We start from the raw sequence: 13,398 nt of genomic DNA on the forward strand, positions 1-13,398 counted from the left end.
ATCTCCCAGCAGCCCTGGCTTGTTTGTTATGAACAAATATCATATAGAGATCTGTCATTTTGTGGTGGAAGTACTACCAGCCAGTTGAGGATCAGTCATTTAGTGGTTGTAGCACTAACACTACCACCACATTAGTGCAGGGGTAGTGCTACCATCTCTAAATGACAGATCCTTGGCTGGTTTGTTCACAAACAGCAGCAGGCATAGGACCTGTCATTTTGTAGTGACCATAATGGGTCAATGCCCTCACCCAGGATCCCAACAACAAGGGCCTTATCCCTACAACACCGAGACCCTTCATTAACCACCTCCCGTCCGGCCCATGTACATAAACAGCCGGAAGGGAGCAGTGCCGAAGCGGGTGGCCGTTTATAAATGGCCCCCACATTCACTGCCTGTGTGCGCTCCCTGGGAGCACGCGGCACTGATCACTGTACGGGACCTCTGTGTGAGGCCCCCGATCATGTGATCACTGATTGGCCAATCAGTGATCACATGAATAGCAGTAAGAAAGATGTCACTTGCTGACATCATTGCTTACTACTAGTGAAGTCTGTGAATGATCACAGAGATCACATAATACAAGGCTATTCACAACAGCATTGTATCATGTAATAAGCTGTGACCAATCACAGCTCTCACAGTATTTCTCAATGGCTGCAAGAATGCAGCCAGAGAGGAGAAATGATTGCTCTTACAGCATTTATGGGTGTAAAAGCAATCGATGTAAGAAAAAAAAAGTCTTCATCACCCCCCACAAGTAGCACAGTATCACTATGGAGATACTGTACTGCTAGGGTGACAGTATGTTAAAAAAAACAAATAATATACATTTTTTTTAAATTATAATCTTTGGTTATAAACTAATTTGGGTTTTTGTTTTTACTAAAAAGATAGTTGAATACATTTTGGCCAAGATTTATGAAGAAATATTATTTGCAAAATTTTAAAAGAAAAACACTCTTTTTCAAAATGTTTGACTTTTTTTATTTATATAGCAAAAAAATAAAAATCCCAGTGGTGAATAAATGCCACCAAAATAAAGTTTTATCATATGGGTACAGTGTTGCATGACCGCGCAATTGTCATTCAAAGTGTGTTAGCAATGAAAGCTGAAAATTGACCTGGATAGGAAGGGGGTGAAAGTGTCCAGATTTGAAGTGGTTAAAAGAAGCAATACTCCACCATGCAAACAAATGTAAATCGTCACCAATCAGTGACTCACCACCAAATTTTCTATTTCAAAAAAATTAGACCCCAAAATAAAAATTTTAAATACCTAAAAATGATAACTTTCATCAATATACAAAAATGTTCACAAGTACATTAGTCTCTAGAAAAGTCTATAGGTGTTCCCAGTGAGTAAAAGTGCAGCTATCAATCAATACTTGTGCTCAAGTTTTCATCAACCCACTTAGTTGAGAACGCACCAAAAGATGTGTGATCTCTTAATTTTTTAACCACTTTAATATCAGGTACTTTCACCCCCTTCATTCCCATGCAAATATTCAGCTTTCAGCACTCTCAAACTGTGAATGATAATTGTGTAGTCATGCAATACTGTAACATATTTATACATTTTTTACACAAATAGAGCTTTCTTTTGAAGCCATTTAAACACCACTGGGTTTTTATTTTTTTGCTAAATAAACAGAAAAAGACTGAATATTTTGAAATAAAAAAACTTTTTCTTTGTTTCTATTATAAAATTTTGCAAATAAATTATTTTTCTTCATACATTTAGGCCAAAATGTATTCTACTACATTTCTTTGGTGAAAATAACTCAAATCAGTGTTTATTATTTAGTCTTTAGGAAAGTTATAGAGTCCACAAACTATGGTATATACAGTCATGGCCGAAATTGTTGGCACCCTTGATATTTCTCCAGGAAATCATGTATTTCTCACGAAACGTATTGCATTAACACATGTTTTGCTATACACATGTTTATTCCCTTTGTGTGTATTGGGACAAAACAAAAAAAGGGAGGAAAGAAAGCAAATTCGACATAATGTCACACAAACCTCCAAAAATGGGCTGGACAAAAGTATTGGCACCCTTTCACAACTGCGGATAAATAAGAATGTTACAAGCATGTGATGCTCCTGTAAACTCACCTGGGGCAAGTAACAGGTGTGGGCAATATAGAAATCACACCTGAAAGCAGATAAAAAGGAGAGACGTTCACTTAACCTTTGCATTGTGTGTCTGTCTGTGCCACACTAAGCATGGACAACAGAAAGAGGAGACGAGAACTGTCTGAGGACCTGAGAACCAAAATTGTGGCAAAATATCAACAATCTCAAGGTTACAAGTCCATCTCCAGAGAACTAGATTTGCCTTTGTCCACAGTGCGCAACATTATCAAGAAGTTTGCAACCCATGGCACTGTAGCTAATCTCCCTGGTCGTGGACGGATGAGGAAAATTGATGAAAGATTGCAACACAGAATAGTCCGGATGGTGGATAAGCAGCCCCAAACATGTTCCAAAGACATTCAAGCTGTCCTGCAGGCTCAGGGAGCATCAGTGTCAGCGCGAACTATCCGTCGACATTTAAATGAAATGAAACGCTATGGCAGGAGACCCAGGAGGACCCCACTGCTGACACAGAGACATAAAAAAGCAAGACTACAGTTTGCCAAAATGTACTTGAGTAAGCCAAAAGCCTTCTGGGAAAACGTCTTGTGGACAGATGAGACCAAGATAGAGCTTTTCGGTAAAGCACATCATTCTACTGTTTACCGAAAACGGAATGAGGCCTACAAAGAACAAAACACAGTACCTACGGTAAAATATGGTGGAGGTTCAATGATGTTTTGGGGTTGTTTTGCTGCCTCTGGCACTGGGTGCCTTGACTGTGTGCAAGGCATCATGAAATCTGAGGATTACCAAAGGATTTTGGGTCGCACTGTAGGGCCCAGTGTCAGAAAGCTGGGTTTGCGTCCAAGATCCTGGGTCTTCCAGCAGGACAATGACCCCAAACATACGTCAAAAAGCACTCAGAAATGGATGGCAAAGAAGCGCTGGAGAGTTCTGAAGTGGCCAGCAATGAGCCCAGATCTAAATCCCATTGAACACCTGTGGAGAGATCTTAAAATTGCTGTTGGGAAAAGGTGTCCTTCCAATAAGAGAGACCTGGAGCTGTTTGCAAAGGAAGAGTGGTCCAAAATTCCGGGTGAGAGGTGTCAGAAGCTTATTGATGGTTATAGGAAGCGACTGATTTCAGTTATGTTTTCCAAAGGGTGTGCAACCAAATATTAAGTTAAGGGTGCCAATACTTTTGTCCAGCCCATTTTTGGGGTTTTGTGTGACATTATGTCATATTTGCTTTTCTGCCTCTGTTTTATATTTGTTCCAATACATACAAAGGGAATAAACATGTGTATAGCAAAACATGTGTTAATGCAATACCTTTTTTGTGTGAAATACTTGATTTTCAGGAAAAATATCAAGGGTGCCAACAATTTCGGCCATGACTGTATACTCTGTGTATCTGAAAATTGACTGGCCCTGATGTAGTGATGACCTATCGCATCTCTTGAGGCCTGAAAACACAAGAAGAGTACATATATCCCCTTTTTAGAAAAGAGACAGTCCAAAATATTTAGTAGGAGGCATGGTGAGTTTTGTGAAATTGTAATTTTTGTCACTTTTTTTGAAAATGAGGACATTTTTAAAAATAGTTTTGTTCACATATTTTTTTTTACATACTGTCACCAGTGCAGTACAATGTCATCATATAACTTGTGTGGCAGTGATCAGGGACACTGACTAGCGACAGTATGTAAAAAAAATAATAATAATAATATATTTTTTTCAATTTATTAATATATGGTTTCTTTTTTATTATTTTTTATGATTTTTTTTACATACTCTGACCAGAGCAATACAGAGTTACCATAGTAACACTTTACAACTCTGGGAAAGTGATCAGGATTTTTTTAATTTACACACTATGATTTTCATTGTTATAAGCAGCTATTTTTAATTAATGAAATCAATTAATTCAGTGCTTACTATTGTGGTTAGCTGCGATTGGCCACAGCTAATCTCATGGTACAGATGGGCTATGATTGGTCCTGTCTGTACCATGTGACCAGTTACAGTTATCAACACAATAGTACACAATGGATGGGATGAATGAACACGGCCCATTGTGTACAATTGTCATGTGATCTGCTGTGATTGGTCACAGCGAACACATGGTACTGGGAGCAGCTGGTACACTGAGTGGTGGTCATCTGCTGTGTCCGGTTCCATCCAGAATAGCTCATGTCCCACCTGGCAATGATTTGTCTATAAGCTGGGTGGGAACCAGTTAAATGATGTCCAAAAGTGCTTTAGTCAGGTGTGCCACTTTATGTCAGGACTGCTCTCTGTTCCTTTTCAAACCTTTCCAGGATCTCATCTCTTCTCAGATTTGTGCAACCCTCTCCAAAATTCCTAGTTTGGAATTGCCTTACCACACTGCATTTTCTTAAAAGCTAAAAAAAATCAAAACAGAATGCACAAAAAACCATTACCACACATTCTCTAAATCCGCTCCCATCTCCATATCCCTAAATATTCTCAAAATATTTGAAATACCAACTTCAGGTTTGTGTTTCATAGGAACTGGCTAGCGTTGGGACTTGCATTTGACTTGACAGCAAGGAGAAAGAGACAAGGCAGTTTTATCTTGAAAAAGCACGAGAGTGTTTTATTTGATAGACAATAGTCACAAATATTGTTAATTTATGTAAGCAGTAAGGTTATGTTAGACAGCAATATAAGAGGTAAAGACATGGCGGGTTTTATCTTACAATAAACATTAGAGTGCATTATCTGAAAGACAATCTGGATAAGGATGAACCGACACTTTAACTTTTGCCCATCTGGCCCCCTGTTTAGAAGGAGCTGAGCATCATATATAGAAGTGGGATATATAAATGACAGCTTCCCACTGTAACTGGTTCCTATGGAATTAGCGGGTGCTTGCACCCAACATGTCCGTAGGAACTGCTGATGTCACGGCATATTGTCTTACATGGCCAGGATTCCCTAGCCACATAGTCAAACGGTCAAAGATAACAGGGACATCACTGCCCAAGTGTGGCCACTCGGCAGGTGGAAAGAATCATGATTGATGATGGATTTACAATGAGAGTCTTTTTTTAATTACATTTTTAAAATAAAGGATTAGTCAAATGTCGGGTGTCTTTATTTTTAGATTATATATCTTTATTGTGAAAGAGTAGGGCACTATGTACCCCATACTCATTCACTAAGGGGGTGGTATATGAGAGCCCCTTATTATTAAAGGGGGCTTCCATATTCTGATAAGCCCCTGCCCTCAGATCCCCACAACCACCAGCCAGGGTTGCGGAGAAAAGATTCTTGTCCTCATGAACATGAATGCAAGGTCCCCACTGGGAAGGTATCTCCATGTTGGGGGCATGTATGGTTAAGGAGGGGGCTCAAACACATTGCCCCCCCTTTTGTCCAGCCAGGCTACATGCTCAGATTAAAGATCTGGTATGTATTGTCCGGGGGACCTCACGCATTTTGTTCAAGTGCGGAACCCTTAAAAACTATACCAGACTATTATTGCTGTAGATTATGTTACAGCAAAAGTGACATGTACAAAGAAAAGATATGATACATTTTAAATTGCCTGCTAATTTTCATTGCTAACTTCTTAGAAAAAAAAAAAAGCAGACAGACCCCCTCCAACTGACCAAATGCCATTTCCTGGAAATGTACTTTTTTTTTTTGTTTAAATGTCAGTGCTGCTGCAAAAATGTCTGTACATCACAGAGATTCACCTTTCCACAGGCAGAATTAGGGCACCCCTCCAGGTATGTTAATTAAATAGGGCATTTTTAATATTTCATTTTCAGCATTTAAAAATATCACTACTCAAGGCTGAATATATTGTTTTGTTTTTTGTTATTGACCTCGTCATGCAATTTTTTACACCCCTTGCCTTTTAGCCAAAAAATTTGGCATTATTAATTTGACAGATTTGGCTCCCATTGCTTTTAATGCATTTGGATTCAGAATCTGAATTTCTCTGAAGTTCAATGAACAATGCTTGAACTGAACCCAAGGAAGTTCAGCTCATCCCTATTGCAATACAGCAAGCCCTCTCAGACAGCACACTGGCTGCAGGGCAAGTCAGAAGCTCCAGGGCATAGAGTGCAAGCTCTGGTGTATGTTGTGTCTGAATAGGATAGCCATTCTTCTTGTAGATGGTGTGGCCAGGCCACCACTTTGTACTGCAGAACCTGCTTGTCCCCTACTACCTCCACTTGCAGAACCTCTACCTTTCAACTGAACGTTTTCAAATATTTTTAATAAAGGGGATTGCCTAAATTTAATGGCAGCTAAGGCAATAGGGGAAATAATTATGTGGTGCTTTGATACACACTATTTTACCGCACAAGAATGCAATAAAGTACTGCAAAGGGCAGCTATGCCAATGTCAGCAGCAAGTATATGCTGCAGACAATAAAATGTAAGAAAAGGGCAAAATAAAATAAAATATATGTACGCCCCAAAATAAACCCTGCAATACAGAGAAAATAAAAACAAATAAACAGGAAATAAAAAAAATAACAACTGTCAGGGGAAACCATTAGCTAAACAGTTGTTGCTGACACAAACAGAAAGGTAATCATAAAAAGGACTATTGGGTCTCTGAACTGTACATAGGAAGTTGTTGCTCATCACACTGTGATTCACAGTAATTTAGTGCAATATAACATCGCTGTACAACAACTAACTTTCCTTACATAGACATAGATCAGTTCTATCCAGGGGCGGACTGACCATTCGAGCTCTCGGGCACTGCCCGAGGGCCTGAGGTCAGTAGGGGGCCCCATGAAATGCCCCTGGTACCTTTTATAGGCTTTTTTGAGTGTGCTTTGAATGTGGGTGAGGACACAGGGGCCCCATGATGCCCTATTGCCCAGGGGCCCCATGAGTTGTCAGTTCGCCCCTGGTTCTATCTAAACTACACTAACATATACAGAAAGTGCAGCGCTTATGTCCAAAGCATATGAAGAACACAAAATTATTCCTGTGTAAACTTATATAGGAAGCAATTATACAAAAATATATATAAGATTAACTTAAATCATAAATGTATGATTAAAGTTAATCTTATATATATCTTTGTATAATTACTTCCTATATAAGTTTACACAGGAATAATTTTGTGCTCTTCATATGCTTTGAACATAAGAGCTGCACTTTCTGTATATGTTTCTGTTTTTAGTGGACAAGGAGGGTTTACCACTTTGTGCTGCTCAATCACTAATTCTTTTTCTTTGAGCTCATATTACATCTTTTTTGACACTTTTTTGATAAAACTTTACTAATACTCACTGATTTATAGCTGCTGGGAACTCACTATTTTATATTGAAGGTGCGCTGGCACATAACACAGCCCCATTATGGCCCTTCTATGCCAGCTGACATTCAATGGCCAGACAGTGCATAATTTTTGCAAATAATTTAGTCTGCCAAATTCCTGTATTAAGTTGTTGGGACTGAAAATCGCGAACATGCAGGATTTGCCTTGAAACCATGGCAGTGGTGAACCCGACCCTCATCCCTAATGAAGGCATTATTTTATTTGCATTTTGTATTTCTTTCCAGGAAAAAGTCATCCTAATTTTTACTATTAATCTTGACAGAGAGCATATCTTCTAAATAAAGGCAATTTTCTTCCTCAGAAAATTAAATTAACAAAATTATACAATGTATTATAGTTCCTAAAAAAGAGCAAAGGCTGCCACATCATCCACTTTGGGAAGCTAAATATACTATATATTATTTTTATGTATTTCTGGCTTTACTGTTTCCTGGCATGCTTCATGTCTTTTTTTCCCAGGTATTAAGGTATATTATTAAGCAATTACTGTATTTATCAATGTTAATGAGCAATACTAATACTAGATATTAATATCATGATAAAGCAATTAACCCTTTTCCTTTGTACGTACAAATAAATATGACATGACATAAAGTGCAATAATTATCCTCAAGTTTTAAACAGATTTCTGCCATATAAGATGTAAGATGTATTCTTGCAGGATACATGATTTATACATGATTTATCTTGTGGTACTTTCCTACAATCTTTTTTTATTAACTTCTAAGGTGGAAGTCCTTTGATCATAGGTAATTCTTAGACATAAAAAGATTGTGAACGTACCAAACCAGGCATTTCAAGCTGGTATTTTATAATGCTACAAACTACTCTTTTACTGCTTTCTTGTGTCCTTCAGTCAGTGTAAGAATTTAACATGGCCCCAAAATGTTCTGTAGCTTTTTTGGTTTCAGTGGATCTTTCTTAATGTAGGTAATCTAAGATTCTTTTTGACTGCAGCTTTCTCAGGATAGGACTTTAACAATATGAATTTCATTCTTAAATGATATTTTAGGAACAGGACAGACCTCTATTTTCAAACTAGATATGTATGCACCTGTGTAAATAGTGTTGATATTAGCAGTCTTTTTTAATAGAATAATGTAGAGCAACTGAAAAGCCTCCTTAATGTGTTTTGAATTCATACAACAGTTAGAAAGAGGTTTAGGATGGTGTTCATTTGTTTAAAATCATATAAAAATGTAATCCCCCACTGCCATTCATTGCTAAAATCATCAAAATACTTTTTTTCTCGTAACTTCATTTTGTTCTTCTGAGTTTGTAATCTTGTGTTTCTGTGTGCTCAAAACAACATTCTTGTAGAATAAAGCAGGAAAGAGTATAAAAGGGTTAGATAGAGTAGGAAAAGGTTAGGTTAAGCTGACAAATAAACTGTTGCACTTAAAGAAATATATAAAGTGAAAACAAATTCATAATCATAAATATTCCAGTAAATAGTCCACAAAGTCCCATATAAAATTATAAAAGCACCAAATTCTTCTTAAATTCTTGCAAACAAAGTTCCACTGACACCAATAGTGCACCCAAGGTGGTGTATAGATGGTCTCTTACTGACTCCTCATAACCCACTTATTTAAAAAAGAAGTCTTATCACACTTATGGGATCACTCAGGTTATTCAGATAAGTCACAATAGCGTCCAGGATCACCATCAATCATAAATATATAAATTGACAGGCATCATGTCCATTATGCAGAGCAAAAAAGAGAGAACCCCTCCATAGTGTAAAACCTCTTTTAAAATCTTTATTAGATATAACACATTGTGCTCACTTGATAGTATAAAATCATGCGCATGTATTAGAATATATACCGGTCTGGAATTCAAACACTTCCTCAAACATGGTATAACATGATGTCAACACAAGTCTTCACCCAACACATTTCATCATCAAAAGACGTATTCTGATGTAATAGGCGCCATGTTGCGTCATCGTGGATTTATATAAAATGGATGAAACCAAGCCTCATTTCCACCTCATACTAAGGTCTCATAATGGATGTTAAAGAAATTGTGTATACATTCAAAATAGAAAAAAAAAGCCTCGATTTCACCTCCTGCCCACGCCTCATTACAGACGTTAATGGAATCAATCAAATCCCCATTCACCACATACTGCAGATGACACATTGTGAAACAGAAACTGCCAAAAATATAATAAATGATAATACACTGTTCAACACTTTAAAACACATCAGATCTCATTGGGAAAATATATCTATATGGCTATGGACTGGGTAAAGTGTTAGGAATGTAAGGATGCTCCATCGTTCGACGGAAATGAAAATTAGCAACCTACAGAAGACTGAATTCAAAGACATCGCAAAAATCAAAGTGAAAAAACTGTGCAGCAGGCTAGTCCATTTTGCTGAAATTTCATTGCAGCAACTCAAAATGGTACTCAGTAGTTTGTACAGCCCCCACGTGCTTGTATGCATGCCTGACAATGTTGGGGAATGCTCCTAATGAGATGATGGATGGTGTCCTGGGGTATTTCCTCCCAGATTTGGAGCAGGGCATCACTGAGCTCCTGGACAGTCTGAAGTGCAATTTGGTGACGCCGGATTGACCAAAACATGATTTCCCAGAGGTGTTCTATTGGATTTAAGTCAGGCAAATGTGGGGGCCATTCAATGGTATCAATTCCTTCATCCTCCAGGAACTGCCTGCATACTCTCGCCACATGAGGCCGGGCATTGTCATGCACCAGGAGGAACCTGGGACCCACTGCACCAGCGAAGGGTCTGATAATGGGTCCAAGGATTTCATCCCGATGCCTACTGGCAATCAGGGTGCCATTATCTAGCCTGTAGAGGTCTGTGCATCCCTCCATGGATATGTCTCCCCAGACCATCACTGACCCACCATCAAAACGGTCATGCTGAATGATGTAACAGGCAGCATAACATTCTCCATGGCTTCTCAAGACCCTTTCAAGTCTGTCACATGGGCTCAGGGTGAACCTGCTCTCATCTGTGAAAAGCACAGGGTGCCAGTGGCAGACCTGCTAATTGCGGTGTTCAATGGCAAATTCCAATCGAGCTCTATGATGCGGGGCAGTGAGCACAGGGCCCAATAGAGGACGTCAGGCCACCCTCATGAAGTGTGTTTCTGATTGTTTGGTCAGAGACATTCACATTGGTGGCCTGCTGAAGGTCATTTTGAAGGGCTATGACAGTTCTCATCCTGTTCCTCCAGAGCAGATATCAGTCCTGCTGATGGGTTAAGGACCTTTTACAGCCCTGTCCAGCTCTCTTAGAGTAACTGCCTGTCTCCTTTAATCTTCTTCATGCTCTTGAGACTGTGCTGGGAGACACAGCAAACCTTCTGGCAATGTCATGTATTGATGTGCCATCCTGTAGAAGTTGGAATGCCTGTGTAACCTCTGTAGGGTGCAGGTATCGTTTCATGCTACCAGTAGTGACACTGACTCTAGCAAAATGCAAAGCTAAAGAAAAACAGTCAGAAAAGATGAATAGGGAAAAAATGTCAGTGGCCTCCAGCTGTAAAACCATTCCTGTTTTGGGGTTCATCTCATTGTTGCCAAACTAGTTCACCTGTTGTTAATTTCATTAACACCAAAGCAGCTGAAACTGATTAACAATCTCCTCTGCTACTTAACTGACCAGATCGCTATCCCAGGAGTTTAATTGACTTGATGCTATACTCTGATTAAAAAGTGTTCCTTTAATTTTTTTGAACAGTGTATATTGAAACCACCAATGTGCATAACGGGCCCAAGGCAAACAAAAAAAGATGGTATCCATAATATTATACATAATCGTTCAACATAATAACACACATAATACTGTAGTAAATATTTTATACAAATTGAGAAATTGTATTCACTGAATGGGATATATAATGGCCACTCAAATGTCCCTTTATAGGCATCGATAATAAAAACATAAATGAAACATATAATTTACAACTAAAACTGAAATAATATCTTCCACACCCCAAAAAAAAAATTCATAAGGGCAAGAAACGTAGACAATATGCTCCTTCTGTGGGAGGCAACTTATGAATCAGTTCAGAAATTCATCTCGACCCTTAACAAAAATGATAGCCAATTTAACACAGGTGCACTCTTTGGATCTGGTTATCTCTAAGGACGGGTTGAATTTTGTCACCTCCACCTTTTTTAGAAGTACTGATAGGAGCCCTTCTATTCCAACTGATAGCTGGCAGCTTTGGATTAAGTCTATTCCACATAGCCAATTTGTGAGATTGAGACAAAATTGTAAAATAAAAATCAGGATTTTATAGTTCAGGTTATTTTATTGAAACAACAGTTTTTGGAAAAGGGATACAAAGAGGAAACTCTTTGTAGTACCATTGAGGTAGAAACTAGACTTGGTCTTGTCTATTTTATATAAATACATGATGACGCAACATGGCGCCCGCTGCTCCAGAAGATGCCTTTTGATGATGACATGTGTTGGTAAAAGCTTTGTTTTGATGTCTTCGCATTATACCTCGTGGGAAGAAGTGTTTGGATGCCAGACCGGTATATTCTAACACAAGCACATGTTTTTATACTATCAAGTGAGTGCAGTGTGTAATATTTAATATAGTTTTTAAAAGAGATTTTACATTATGGAGAGGTTCTCTTTTTTTTTGTTCTGCATAATGGGCATGATGCCTGTCGATTTATATATTTATGAATGATGGTGCTCCTGGATGCTATTGTGACTGCTCTGGATACCCTGAGTGATCCTATAAGCATGATAAGACATCTCTTTTAAATAAGAGCATCATGGGGAGTCAATAAGAGACATCTATACAGCAGCGTGGGTGCACTATTGGTGTTGGTGGCACTTTGCAAGTATTTAAAAAGAATTTGGTGATTTTATTTTTTTTGCACATTTTATATGGGACTATTTGTGGACTATTTACTGGAATTTTATTATTATGAATTTTATTTCATTTCACATATTTTTTAAGTGCAACACAGTTTCTTTGTCATTTGTATGCACTAGGCAAGATATTATCTAGTTTGTGTTTGCAGCTGCTTTTCTTTATTATTTACACTAATGGGCGGTTTCTTTTTCTTATTTAAGTTTTAATAGCAGTCTGAGTCCCTACTGAGGAAATTCACACTTCTATTTGTTGTGGTATTTATTGCCACATAGACAAAAAGTGATGGGAAATCCAAAGATTATGATTTTGTCCCCAGAGCAGAAGGTAAGGAAAAATCACTTGACGACTCTGTAAGATTGGATTTCAATTGACATTGGTGAGATTTAGTTTGTTAGCTCCCATTTCCTGTTGTGTCTCCAGGACCAGCAGTGAAGGTAAATGTCACCAGCAGAACAGGAAATCAAAAAAAGATGATTTACCTTCCCTATTCTATGTAAAACAAAAAAAAATTGTCTATACATACACAACAAGATCTCCTGGAAGTCAGCTATTGTCCCTTTCCATTGTTAACGTAGAAATGCATTTTGACTACATTTGAAAAAAATGCACTGATATATTAAAGGAACTACTAGATGTCACTCTTAGATAAGAAATTTTGAACTTGATCAACTGTTACAAAAAGAAAATTAACATATCATATTAAAATTCAAAGATGAGGATTATCCAGTTCTGTATTTTGAGAATAGGATAGCTAAGTCAGGTCAATGAATGGCTGATTCGCCACGCATTAGTCTCATCGCTACTTTCCAAACTGAATTTTATTAATAAGCATAATACTTTTCAAATAGATTATTGTTGTCTACAGACCTTGATTAGATACAAACTGTATTGTAAACGTCACTCTGTGGAATACATCCAATAATAAAATCACATGCTAGTGTCAAATAATAATTTGCATGAATCATTTTTTTTGCTTCAATACTATTGCTTGGATTTGTTAAAGCAGCATTCCAATCAGATTAATTATTGTAACTGGGGAAAAAGAGTTTTTTGTTGTGGATATTTGTGAATGCAACACCTGATTTTTTTTAACCAGC

Source organism: Staurois parvus, unplaced genomic scaffold, assembly GCF_062004578.1.
Source record: "Staurois parvus isolate SC_StPar_1 unplaced genomic scaffold, SC_StPar_1.0 ptg000264l, whole genome shotgun sequence".
NCBI classification, from domain to species: domain Eukaryota; kingdom Metazoa; phylum Chordata; class Amphibia; order Anura; family Ranidae; genus Staurois; species Staurois parvus.